The sequence below is a fragment of the Pogona vitticeps genome, chromosome 1, assembly GCF_051106095.1.
Source record: "Pogona vitticeps strain Pit_001003342236 chromosome 1, PviZW2.1, whole genome shotgun sequence".
NCBI classification, from domain to species: domain Eukaryota; kingdom Metazoa; phylum Chordata; class Lepidosauria; order Squamata; family Agamidae; genus Pogona; species Pogona vitticeps.
This window is the reverse complement of record NC_135783.1, coordinates 317,131,585-317,146,375: the sequence shown is the minus strand read 5'-3', so window position 1 is coordinate 317,146,375 and position 14,791 is coordinate 317,131,585. Positions and strand designations below refer to the sequence as shown.

Sequence of the window (14,791 nt, the reverse complement as noted above, 5' to 3'; positions counted from 1 at the left end):
AAAGTGTCAGAGAGATTGTTTCTTTTGGATTCAGGCTGAAGTCACATGCACTTTAGCCTGAATCCAAAATTTTTGTTGTTGGTGTGTGCATCCTCTCCTTTGCCACCACCTGCACTGCCACCTGTCAAAACAAGGTCAGTCATGGGTGGCAGGCTGGCAGGGAGCTATCAGGCTGGTGGAGGGGCAGTTGGGCTGGTGGTGGGATAATTGGGCTGGCGGGCGATGAGGCAGACATGCGATTGGGCTGGGAGGGTGATTGGGCTGGGGACGATTGAGGGGGGCAGCAGGTGGGCAAGGGGGCTGGGGGCAAATGGCAAGCAGGGGTGAGCAAGAGTGAGTTTTTCTGCTCCTATGGAGGTGTTCCTCTATTTTGTGTGTGCACATACCTCATGGGGATGCCTACATTTCAATCTTTGTTTTTTCCTTAGCAGAACCCGATACAAGAGTGTTTTTTTATTGTCAGTGGGATCAGGCTCATAGTTGCTAGTAACAAAGACTTCTTTGTTCCTGGTAGTGAAGGTCTGGTAAAATTACATTTAGAAACAACATAATGGCTGAAATCCTATTGCCCAGCTCCACATGCACAACAGATATGATGTCATTATTCGTGATTAAGGCAAATAGACACTGATTAAAGATGATTTTGGGGTTCACATGATTTATACATTGATGAAGTCACATGCACCCCAAAATTCCCACAGGAGGCTATTAATCAGTGGAAATTTGCCACCTACGAGACATTGTTACGCATGGAGAGCCAAGGTATACAACTGGCACCTGATTAGTGGTATGAGCACCAACTCACGGCAGTTTACACAGTTATACTTATGTCAGCATAAATCTATTGTAGGATTCTGGCCAGTGTAGCTGTGCATATTTTTTAAAAATTAATGATATCTTAGAAACTCATATTTTAAATGTGTGCATAGTTTAGTATATAACTTCATTATTTTTGTAGCATAGGCATATGTCAGGCACTTGTTTCCCCTTAATCCTGCAGTCATATTACTTGGAATGACCCACCTCAGATACCCATCAGTGCCCCGTTTCACCTAGCCATTCACCAGCTACAATCTATGCATCAAGGCTAAATGTATAGTACTCGGTGGCCTGAATTTTAAAGACTCATGTGGTGAATATATTTGTAATTCTGTTAATGTATCTGATGTGACTGATGATATTCTTATCGCCTAAATTCTCTTGGACCTAATAACCAATTCTGTAATTAGTAAAGAATATGACAATGACCGTATCTCTTTGCTGCTATCTCTAGCATTATCCTGTGGGATTAATTCACAAAGAAAATAACATCTGTGATGGTACTAGTTTAACAGTTTATCATGGTGGCCAAATGAGATGGTCAGTTAAAAATGCAGATGTTTCTGTCATCAAGTAATTCTTTTCAATACTGTCAGGGCACTGTACACAAAACCTTACCTACACAGGATCTGAGGACCTCCAGTTTTCCCCCTGTTGCAATTGATAACTCAATAAACCTTTATTGTCGAAGTTTTCCTGATTTGTTGTTCTTGATTAACGTAATGCTGTGCTCTGCAATCAGCTTCCTCCTGTCTACAAGGAACTCTGGGACATATCACATAAAGAACATTCCATATAAGACAGCACAAATCTTTTTGTACCTCAAACTACAGTTTCCAGTTTAATTACAATAGCACATGCTCTTTGTTTGAGGAAGGGCATGGGCTGGCAAAAGATCGTTCAGAATGTTTGCTCGTTGTGCTTTAGCACTGCTTATGATTGGCTCAAGTAAATTCACAAGCCTGACAACAATAATAATAACATACTTAGCCCCTCAAGTATTTTTCTCACATTGCAATGGTGTCACAGCTACAGCAAGCTGCCCCTCACATTTCTGCATTTGGGTAAACTATACTCCCCCTCTCCATTCTTGGGCTGTGCATATCCACAGAGTTACAACCTCTAATTTATTTTGGCTCGATTTTTATTCTTGAAATTTGGATAAATTAGTTGTAGTTACAGTCCTTTCTCACATAGTTTGAAAGAGTTACATGATATGGTTTGACAGTGTTTTGCCAATATATCCTTCCAGATTGTCTTTTTCACATTATGTTTTTTGATTAGATTTGTCTTTAAAAAGAAAATGATAAATGCCAATATAATCAGAAGCATACAAACCTTGGGAACATTTATCATCATGTTAGTTGTTGTAGTGTATTTCATTATTGTATAGGAAAATAAAGAATTTTTCAGTAGGTTTGAGAGCCAAATTCTTGTTGCAACATTAATTTCTTGTAAGATCTTAATGCTTAATTGCCTGTAATTTAGAATATTAAATGTCTCGATCACTTTCACTGTTTGCACACCTTGAGAGATCTAGTGAGGTATAGTTGATAATGTTTAACCAAGATTCAGGACAACTGGGTTCAAATTCCTGTTTAGCCATGGACCTCTGAGAGTGTGGTGGCAGTGGTACATTATGCCTTGAACATTTCCTGTACCTTGAAAACCTATCTCCCTTAAACTAACCTGTCTCACAGAATGAACATCACTGTCCCTACATGCTTTGGAAACAACAAATAGAATTTCCTTCAAAAAATGGTGATATCCACATCCATTTTTATTTTATCCTATGCAGTTACAGTATATGAATGGTAGGCAGAGCATATGAATGGGGTGGGATGTGTTATGTAAGGGTTAACACAATATGTGACCAGTTCTGATCTTACCTCAGTAAGAGTAGTACTAGTAAAGCAACAATTAAGAAGAAAATCCTGGCTGGCATGCCTAAGTTACCACCATGTCTTGAATATCAGGGTTGTTAAACGAGTTGTCAGATTTGGAATATATTTAGAAGTTAATGCAATTTCTTCTCCAGAAAGTGGATGGAGTTCTTTAAGACAGTTGCAATATAATGCACTGTCCAGTGTGTTTTAGGTCTCTAAAATTATCACTGGCCTGTCCTTGTCTGGAATAACATAAAGTCTCCTTTAAAGATTTCTAAGAAACCTTCCAAGCAAAAACAAGACAAAACCAAAATACCCCAAGAGAAAAAACACAGTAGCACCTTAAAGGCTAACTGCTGTATTTTAATGTGACCTTTTATGGATCAAGTCTACTTTCTTAGACAATCCCTGTCCATGGTGTATACAAGTCTGCATCCTACAAAAATTTAGCTATACAGTATTTAGTACAGTATATTGATACATTTTGTCACAACTGCACAACTATGAATTTTTAAAGCCTCATAACAACGAGTAGAGCTGAACATGGAAGTCTATACACAATGAAAAACTCTCAAATTGTTATGTGAGGTTTAGATTTGTTTTGTTTTATTTAAATATAGCTTTCAATATGCAGACCCCAAGACCTTTAAGTTAAACTGCTCCCTCACCGCTATTTGTTTACAATGCTAAACAAGCAACTGGAAAACTGCAATAAGAAAATTTATGTCCTGGATCACACCAAAGGCCAATGGGCCTTTCTGTTCCCATTGTAGTCCCCCAGACACTTGTAGGAATCATTAATCAATCAATCAATCAATCAATCAATCAATCAATCAATCAAATATCAGATAGACCTCACAGAGTGGAGAACTATGGGATTTGTGGTCCAAGAAAGCCAAAAATCCCATCCTTGTTTCAAATGTCTTCTTTCAAAGAAGATCTGTTCTTTATCTAGAAGGCAGCTAGGTGAAAGGGAAGAAGGTAAGAAAATGGGATAGTAGTGTGAGAGAGAACGTGTACAAGGAAAAGTTTACCTATGCTGCACTTCCAGCTATGGCCCTTTTCATCTTTGGCTTAAGCCCTGCCCTCGTCAGCGTACAAATTTAGACTGATTGCCAAAATCGTACAGTATATGCGGATATAGGGGAAACGATATCATCTGCAGTGGTCAGAGCCAGCATCAAAGCAAGGACTCACTGTGAAAAACCAGAAAGTGTGCAGTGACAGATTGCAACAAGGACTTTAATTAACAGTCACTAATTAAAGAGTCCCAACCTACTCTTCTCAGGCCAGGATATGAAAAATGGTTATACCAAAGGACACCAAAGGAGCAAACATCAGTTGTGCCTTCATATCTCTGAAATAAACTTCCAGCTGAGGTTTGCCAGGTTCCTTCCCTCTCAGTTTTTAAGGAGTTAGTTAAAACTGAATTGTTTAAAGCTGCTTTTCATTAGTGTCCTTACCTGTGATGTCCAGTGTCCTTTTTAACTGTTTATTTATATAAAGATAGGTTAGCTAGTTCGGTGGTTGTGTTGATTGATTGATTTTATTGTTTACTGATATGTATTTGTATATTGCTCTGGATTATTCTTTACTGAACCACCAAGAGCGTGCTTTGCACTAAGGGGCAATATATAAGATGGATGAATGAATGAATAAGAATATTTCAAAGGTCTTCTTTCAAAGAAGAAAGAAGACTTTTTCTGTATTTTAATTTTCTTTCAGGGCATGGTGGCACAGGGACCACTTGTGTGAGTTTTGCTCCAACCTGAACCTAATCTGTACCCAAGCTAGACCTCTCTGGTCCAGCAGTAGGTTCACTATTTTTAGAGCCTGGGTTGGAACAATTCCCCAAGAAATTGAAGAGGGAGATTGCTCCCTACAAACCAACCCTTTCCAGTATGATTGGATGAGTGGATTTCCCATATCTGATCACACCTGGAGTCTCTTGCTTTGATCACTTGTATAAATATTTAATTATCCATCTGGGGATGCCCATGTAGAAAAACATGCATGTCCTGTGTTGATAGATTCCTATAAAACAATCAGGAATCTTGTTTTTTTTGGGGGGAGGGGTTGTAAGGAACTTGAAAATGTATACAAAGTAGAGTCCCTCTTTGTGTGGGCTACAAACATGACAATTATGTGTAATTTCGTATAAGATCAACAGGCACTATTACACTGCTCAGTACATATTTTTCTTGATGTCATGGGAATTAGGTACAGTATCAGTAGTGCAGTTAGGTGTAATGCACTTTTCACAGACCAATCTATTGAGACAGGAATTATTTTAAATCTTAGTTGCTAAATACTAGACTAGCATATTACCGGTATTTAGTGCCAATCTAATGGGGCAAAATGCAGTAGAGACTAATGTAAAGTTACCAGATCCCTCATACTGTATCTAGATGCTCTGCGGAGGGAGATACAATTGAAACCTTAATGCAAAGCCTTTCCACTGATCTATTTTTGGAAAGAGAACCAGGAGCACATCTGGACAGGCCTTCTGTGATCCTTCTGATTATCTGCATATTCCCATTGTCCTCATGACACTACTCAGTTATAAAGGCCTGAGATGGAAATAATCTTCTTGTTTATTATGCTTTTGCCTGTGCAAATTATACTCATTATCATGATTTCTAATGTGTCTCTAAAGTGTCCCCAGTGACAAAGATTTCACCACTTCCTTTAGAGAGTACTTCACACTCTATAGATTTTACTGCCAGGGATGTTGCTGATATTTAGCCTGCTTCTTCACCTTAATGATGTCTTTTCATCTTATCTTCATGCTGTTAAATGTGAGTTATTTAAAATAAAGTGAATGTTGTTAGCCAGACATAAAGGTCTGATGGGGAAATATTTAATTGGCAAGCCTACATTTTAGACAATAATTATTTAGTAATTTAAGATAATTAAAGGTAAATCATTAGTATCAAGCCATCATCATGAGAGCATGAAAAATTTGCTTTGGAGACAACATGCTGGCTGGGGGATTCTGTGAGTTGTAATCCAACATGTATATTGTTCGAGCTTTCATCATCTTTGTTGTCATCTGGTTGGATCCAGATTTAGATCTACAAAGCAGGACTGGAAGAAATGGATTGTAGTTCAGTTACTTTTTAGATTACAAGGGTACAGTTACATTACATTTTAAAACTAATGTGAGCGACCAGAAAAATAATAATCTATTGGTATAATAAATAGTATTTTTAAACTTACTTTCAAAAGTTACTTTTAAAGGCATTTTGACAGACCTTTCAACTGTTATGCTATTCTCTTATCAATTTTTTTTTTAAAAGGAAGATAACACAATTAAAACAGAAAACAGCAAACGGTATAACTAGCACAGGTTAGCAACAATGTTGCTTTTTAATATTGTAAAGTTAAAAAGTAACTTTCCAACTCTTGATGTGCCAGATCTCCCACTACCATTTCTCCACACATGCTAGAAACTCTGATTTTAGATACGGCAACATACCTTTAAAATGAATCTTTGTATGTTGCTTTGAGTGTGAAACTTGGTTCTCCATCATCTCCAGTAGAAGGTCCTCCTGGTCTTTCAGAGTTAAAGTAGGAATGCTGGACTGTAAGCAGAGCTTGAAAGTAGTAGTTGGAAACATAACTTGTAGAATTCTAGTAGTGGCTGTGCTTGCTGGAGATTCTGGGAGTTTTGAATCAAGAGTAAGTTATACAGGATGACCCTCTGAAAGGGATTTAATTCCACATAGGCCAAGTAATTAAACACTCCTCGTGGTATCTAAGGAAGTTATGAGTTAAGAGGATATAGTGGGCGGAAAAAGGGAGTTAATATCCCACTTTAATAAATGCCCTCCTGGAGACAAAACTAATGGAATCAAGAAAGCCTCAAAGGAAGCAATGCAACAGTACTTCTTCGTAGTTTTCAAACTGTAATGTCTACTACTTCAGCCTTCGATGATGCCGAAATATGGTTTTCCATCCAATCAGTGTTTTCTCAAAAGAGCAGCTTCTCCAAGCCCTAGCGTCTTCCTAAGGGGTGAACTACAACTGCAGACATCCTGGACATTGGTGATCTGAATGATGCCAAGTTGGGATGATGGTGGTTATAGATATAACAATTGAAAGGGCTATAGGTATGGATATTGTCATAGTGAAGGCGAGGAATAGTCAAAGTAGTCAAAGTAGCACCAACTCAGGCGCATACAGTCTTCTCAGATTTGTGCATGACAGCAGGACTAGGTGAAGACCTGCTGAGAAGATAAATTATCTTAAATTTAAGACATCTCATACTATTACTAAAGCTTGATTTTTGATCATTTTTATATATGTATTTTTTATTTTATTTGTGTTTTAAGGCTTTTCGTAATTTAAAACTCTAAACTGTAGCCAGCTTGATTGCTCTGAAAATCTGGCACTGTGTGCTAATCCACATACAAAGGAGATCTGTGGGAGGATGAATGTCAATCATGTGCACACATAACACATCCCGTTCAATTTCTTCTTTCCTCTTTGGGAGGCTGTAGTGAACTTTCCCATCACCCCCTCCCCACTCACAACCTAGAAGTGCAATCTCTATGAGAATCTCTTGGCAAAGGGATGCACGGCCCTCTTTCGGTCACTTCTCATAGCAAACCTAATGTAGATGTGTTTAGTGCTAGCATGATTAGGTTCAGCAGGGGGCAACTCATCCCAAAATTGGAACGGTATCCCCTACTCCAGACATGAGACACTAGTATTTGATGGTAATTGGAGAGGGTGCAAAACAACTGTGAAGGCACACTTAAGGCCTAAATTGCAGGTTACGTGCTTCTATTAGCAGTTTGTGTTTGTGTGTGAGAGAAAACAAAACCTTGCCCTTTTCCCTGTTTACCTCTCTGCTCTCTGTTTGAAAGTTTTTTTTCCTTTCTCCACTTCCAAGGTCAGAACTAAGTGATAGCGAACAGTTTCAAGTAGTCAAACATAGAGAAGAAGAATGGAGACCTAAGTCTGATTTTCTGCTGTCCCTCAATCCCCCCATTCTTTAAGTTTCAAAGTCCATCCCATCCTAGCTTTCTATTGAAACCCGCATGTGCATGCTTAATAAACACATGCACATCTGGTTTGGTCTTTCAAAAAGTACTGTCATTAACTTACTTGGTAGTTGCTTTGCCAAAATATTAACTCTGGAGATTTAAACACACATACTAAAACAAATAAGGCCCAGAAATGAAAGAAAAATGAGAAAGATAAATACTATGTAGAAAACATGTATACATTATACCTTTTTTGCTTATAGCTTTAAGCAATCTGAGGAACAAACTGCAGTACCTGGAAGTTCTCCAGTGCAAATGCCACTGGCACGATAGTGTATGAACTGATTTCTTCTTGTGTGGCTACCACTCGTTTCAGTAGAGTTTGCAAGAAAATGTCCCAGGTAGAAGGCAGGCTAAATTACCTGTTATGTTAAATCATTGGGCCTGGCTTTCAGTATTCTCGCACCACTCTTGGTTGAGAGGCTGTATCTTTTCTAAGTTCACACAGGAAGATGTCTTGTATTTCCTTGCGCAAGCAGTTCTTTCCATTCACCCATGTGATGCATTGACTTGCCTTACAAGCTGGTTCAATGCCTGAACACAGCTCTGTCCCTTCTAAAAGCCAAGATTGCCGCAGGGATTGGCCCCTGAAGACTGGAAGCTCCCAGCCAGTTCTAGGGACTCTGGAACAGCGCACTGCAGGGCTAAATGCCTCATTTCTCTAAGGTGAGACAAGATCTTGCAGAATCACACTGGCGGAACTTTTTATTCCCCCAGAGTTTTAATAGATCTCAGCCACAGTATGCAGTTCAAGTTGACTTTCATACTTAAATTTTAAATCCCTCAGCTGATATTAACCTCAAAATTTTCTGTGCCTCAATCCCATTTGGCTGCTATAATAATAATGAAGAAAAAAAGGCCTTCCAATGGCATCAATTAAGCTTTTTAAAAAATTTCATTCAAGTAGCTCAGGTAGGGCAGGTATTTGTGAATGGTTAGAAAAATATGGACTGGGGTGAAAAGGCTTAAATTTCTCCCATCTGTGTAGGATCCATCTGAGGCTGAACAGGTTTATAATGTCCTCCTAAAAAACACACTGTGGCCAGGATACAATAGCGTCCCTCTTCTGGGCACCGGTGCTTCTGATGGAAACTCTTGATGACCCCCTCTTTCATGCAGCTACACATGGACCTTAAAAACCTGTCTGGAGGGCTGGGAAATTCTTTGGAGGAGGTTATTGGGAGCATCGGAGAACTGCAGCTGGGGAATGGGGTGGGAGAGTAAGATGCTATTCTGCTAGTACTGAGCAAGAAGTACACCATTGTATCTTGGGCTACATATGTAACCCAGTCTGTGCTAGACTGACACCCTTTCTTTGGACCCCGGAAGCTTTCTTTTGATTTCTTACCCATGATTGGTTACTGTCTTTTTCTAGTCACCTCTCAGATGTCAGCTGAAACATTCTTCCTGTATAACAAAAAGCAAACCATTTATGAAGTTGAAGCCTATGATAAATGAAGAAACCTTGAATTTTGGTGTGATAATTAACCTTGTTTAATAAAATGCTAACGTGAACAGGCCTCATTTAGCTCCACTGTTTCATCATTTTGTTTTAAGTGTGTAACATCCTGCCTGCAATCGGTATGCTGACGGAAAACTGTCACAACACTGATCCTTGCAATATGGAAGTTAAGTTTGACTGAAACATATGTCTTCAATTTTAATAGCTCAGCTTCCCAGATGCCCTAGAGGAGAATATTGCCTGAGAAGGAGCTTTTCATGTAAGAATAATTTGTGTTAAGTAGCTCAGTGATCTGTTTGTTAGGTTAGAGCTGACAGTTTGTTTATATTTCTAAAGGGGTATGATGAATGGGGGAGAAGTTGATGCTAATTAGCCTAAATTGTTCCTAAGAATGCAGAACACTTTGCCAGTTTCATTGTTCCTGTTTCCTTGCGCTTTTTCAATAATTGAATGGAGCTCAGATCATTCATCATAATTTCAGCCAACATGGAAATAAGTGAATGTAGCACGGGCCTGCCTGTGCAATGGGAGATGTGACATGGGAGGCCAATTAGGTAAGACATCAACTTGGGACAAAAGTAACAAACATGATTGTTGTCCTCACAGAAATTCATTCTGTCATTATACAACTAGTGCAACAAAACTCTTGCTACTTAGCAAAGTTGATTTGTCTGTGAACATATGTACTGTATTTCTTTCTTTGGTTTAAGATATTCATCCCATAACATAGTAATCTATACTTGGAAAATATTGCTACTTAATGCTGTAACAAAATTGATGGAGGAATGAACTTCCACGCAAAACTTGGAAATATTACATTTTTGGATTACAACTCCCAGAATCATGTAGCCAGCATGGCTTCTAGGAGTTACAGTTAAAAAATGTAGTTTTTCTAAGATAGGTCTTTTGATGGTAATGGAGCTGGTCTGGAAAAGAGCTTGGAAATGGACATACAACATGGGGGGATTTTAGAAGCTGTGTTCCAAAAAACAATATTTCCAAATTGTGTTTATGAATTTAAAACAATGGATGTAATCAGCTCAAAATGAGATGAGGGTTGTAGGTAGCAGATCGATCTTGGGTTAGTCCAGGCAGTCCAGTTTCAAACCACTGCTTAGCCGTGAAAGTCAGAGAGTGACCTTGGACAGGGCCATATTACTCAGTTCTCTGTAACTTGCTGGACCTCCCCCCCTGTTGTGAAGATAAAATTAGGAGGGGGCAGAAATTATGGGCTATATCCATGCACATGAATATAGTCCATGGTTGTGGAGGTCCACGCAGGCTGGAGAATGGGGGCAGGGCAACAATTGTGCAGATTCCTTCTTTCTGATGTAACCGCCTCCCAAGAAAACTGCTTCTGAAAGCTGTCGGTTGCACAGGATGCTGCAAGAGGAAACAGGTGGTGATTGCCACCATTGCACTTTTTCTAGTGGGAAGGAAGACTTAGTAGGTTTCTTCTGAAAATGGAAGGAGCTCTTCCATTTGCAGAGGGGCAAATTTGGAATCAAATCCAGGCATGCTGGGTTCCTTTTAAATTTGACATTTTAATGATGACACGACTTGTGACATTCTTGCCATACTCTTCTTCTATCAAATCTACAAAAGCAAATTTAGTTCTGTGGTCAGAGAAAGGGCCTTTTCAGCAGTTGCCCCCAGACTATGGAATGCCCTCCCGACTGAGATTTGTCTGGCGCCGACACTGAAGACATTCTGGCGCCAGGTCAAAACCTTCCTATTCCAGAAGGCTTTTAATTGAAATAATATCAGCTGTGGGTCTCATGGCAATTTTTAGAATATAGTGGTGCCTCACTTAACGGGCGCCCCATTTAACGACGGAATCGCATAGCGATGAAGATTTTGTGATCGCAAAAGAGATCGCATTGCAATGTTTTAAATGGGCAAAAATCACTTTGCGATGATTGGTACCCTGTTTCGCTTACCGATCATCACAGAGCGATGATTTTTTAACAGCTGATCGGTGGTTCCAAAATGGCCACCGGGTAAAAAAATGGCTGCCCAATGTTTTATGGGACGGATTCCTCGCTTACCGGGCAGCGAAAATGGCCGCTGTATAGAGGATTTTCATTTAAAGGTGAGTCTGAAGCCCATAGGAACGCATTGAAGGGGTTTCAGTGCATTCCTATGGGCTTTTTTAAATCGCATAGCGACGAAATCACTTTGCAGCGATTTTTGCTGCACCGATTATCGTCGCTATGCGAGGCACCACTGTATATATTTTTAATTGCATTTTAATTATTTTGCCCTTTTATTTTGCCTTTTTAATGCATTTTAAATGTTGTAAGCCACCCAGAGACCTTCGGGTAGTGTGGGCAGCATATAAGTTAAACAAACAAACAGACAGACAGACAGACAGACAGACAAACAGACAAACAGACAGACAGACAGACAGACAGACAAACAAACAAACAAACAAACAAATAAATAAATAAATAAATAAATAAATAAATAAATAAATAAATAAATAATTGGCTCAAGATCATCCAGTGAACTACATAACTTAATGGGGCTGAAAACCTCTTTTTTCTAACATAAACCATTATACCAGTACTTCCCAATATTTTATGGCTAAAGGGATACATATATAAGAAGGACATTAAAATTTAGCTATTTCTAATAGTTTTTTCTGTATACTGTATTCAAACTTATAATGCCATTCTGTATAGAAAACAAAGTAAAGGGCTCCAACTTTGTGATCTTTTCTCTCCTTTCTCCCTCTCTTTCTTTCTCTTGTCTATTTCTCTTTTTATGTTTGGCTCAGCCATTTTACTGTCTACTATAGATGGAGGATTCACTGGTGAATGATTGTAGTCCCACACAGACCACCAGCAGTAGTTTTGTGGGCCACCAGCTGATTATGGACCACAGGATGGGAATCATGATTCTGCTTCCAGCAGCATACATATGGTGTTCTGTATTATTTTGATTAAATAACAAGATTATAATTTTCAGTGAACAAATGCAAACTGGCATCTCCCTTCTCCCACCAATGTGCGCACACACACACACTCTCTTGCACACACAGACACACACAGAGACACACACAGCACAAACTCTTCATACAGGAATTTATGAAATCCATGTTGAGCAGAAGAAGAAATCTGCACATGTAAAATGAAGACTGTACTTAAGACCATTCTTTTTTAATTTATGCACATATAGTATCACAGGAAGAGATGGAATAAATTTGTGGACTGTGGCGAATGAGGGAACATTTTTGAATCAGGATCTTTAAAAGGGGTGAAATTTGAGTATGATTAAGTTAGGAAAAAGACTCATTTACAGCGGAAGTCAGAGACACTGTATACATTATAGACATGTCATACTCTCCCCCCACACATACACTTTTAAAATGCTAGTTTTTTTATATACAAGTTGTGAAGGAATCTGCAGTTGTGAGAGCACAATTCTCGGCCTTTATAAACTTTTATCAAGGTGCAAAAACTGCAAAATACAAAGAGAAATAGCAATTGGTATTTAGTATTCAGATCAGGGGCAATCCTTGCTGTAGGGCAGACTGCTCGTTTATACTGCATGGGAGTCCTGCTCACCACTAATTTTCTCGGAAGGAAATGATCCCATGGCTTATGCTATCCACGTTTTGTGCATATTTGCCCTATAATTGGCATTTATTAAAGAGACTTTTGGTTTGATGGATGACTGTCAGGGTACAGGCTGCCAGCTTTCATGCAAATTGCTTTTTTCTTTTCTTTTTACATTAACTCATTAGAACTCTGTTCTGTTTCAACATGGTCTTTGTTTACATTATGATAATTAAGATTTTTTTTTTAAAACTTGAGGTTTGAAGAGAATTAGCAGCATTTTATTCCAGCATTTGCATTTCTAATTTTGACAGCAAGAAAACCAGTAAAAACACGTCTGTATTCTGGGCTTAGGAAAAGCTTTACGTTCTGGGATCCAATGATATATGGGGACTTGTGTTAGTAACATCGTTTACAAATTGATTTTGAAAAGCTAAACCACATCTAATTATGTATTTTTCGTTTTAGAGTTAAATCCCTTTCTTTAAAAACATAAGAACACAAAACAAGAGCTTGAGAAAGTTTCAGAACCCATGCTGATTTGGATACTCTGAGATCAGTTATCCAAAAAAGGAACTTTTCTGAGTTCCACAGACACCAAATAAAACAAGTGTTTAATCCTGTAAAATGAAAGGTTTATTTTGCTGACAAAAGGAATTCTGTCAGTGGAATTGAAAGGGGAGATTCCCTCCTTCTCACGCCATAGCACCCTTTAAAATTTATAACAGAGGGCTGGGAAGGCTTCCAGAACAGATTTTTGTGTGTGAAGGAGAGCTTGAGGATGGAGGAGAGAAGGAGAATGTCTTCTTCCACTAGGAGATGTACATTAGTGTTCGTCTGATTTAACCTAGAATGCTTTGAACTAGTAATCAATGCACTAATCCCGACTTCACATCCTAATTTTAATCAGAGTTAAGAATCTGACCAACGAATCTGATCAGTTATACCTTTACCTCATGGGAGAACATGTGGAAGGTGCTTCATGGTATACAAAGACTGAGCATTGTGACAGAATCCAGTTGAAATTATTTAAGTTTGCAAATAATTTAGAGTAATGCTTAATTTGATAAGCATTGGAACTAGATCAACCATGTCTTTGTTTATTTATTTTAGGCATGTTTATACTGCCCTTCAATTACATGTTGTCAGGGTGGTTATTAGTACCTTGTCAGCAGTTTCTTGTAGAGTTAGGAGGCAAAGGGAACTTGAGTCAACAGCATGTAGAAAATGAGTGTATAAACAGGACATGATGCAGCAGATTAAAATATTCATGCAGTATGATCCCCTACATACTTACTGAAAATTAACCATCACACCCTTATCATTGGGGCTTGCTATCAAAAAAAGTGTGAATAAGTTTGCAACTTTAATTCTTTATATTAGAATGCCTTTGATACAATGGCAGTGAAGTGTGATAGACTACTGTTCTTAATAATAATAATAATAATAATAATAATAATAATAATAATAATAATAATAATAATAATAATAAGTAGTAGTAGTAGTAGTAGTAGTAGTAGTAGTAGTAGTAGTAGTAGTAGTAGTAGTAGTAATGGGGGCACGATGGGACTCTGAAGATTGCTCAAGGGTACATAAAGTTGGCTCTTCTCTTACAAGGCTGGATAGCTCAGTGGTTTAGGTTTCAGGCTGCAGAGGTTGGGAGTTCTTTTCCCCAGTTAGGCCTCCTTGACAGGGGCTGGACTTGATGATCCAAAGAGTTACCTTCCAGATGATGATTATTATTATTCAAAAACACAGTCAAAATTATAACAACATTGACTGGTATTATAGAACAGATATAAGTTTTAATCAAAAACCCAAGTATCTGTTAAATATCGCCACAGTATGTATGCTGTTCCTAATATTGCCGGGTTTTCTTAGCTCTCATGGTGTGATTCATGGGATCTGAAACTGCTTATAGTACTGTGTGAAATGTTTTGATATTGTTCCCAAAGCTTCAATGACTATGCGGACCACTGAAGTGTGTTTCATCCACAAATGAGATGTTTTAAT

The 14,791-nt window shown here is 38.5% G+C and overlaps 1 protein-coding gene across 1 annotated transcript in view; it reads left to right on the top strand.

Annotated features, from left to right (window-relative positions):
- Positions 1-14,791, top strand: part of SLC25A21 (solute carrier family 25 member 21) — a 359,073-nt gene that overhangs the window by 31,528 nt on the left and 312,754 nt on the right. The gene's annotated exons all lie outside the window — the stretch shown is intronic.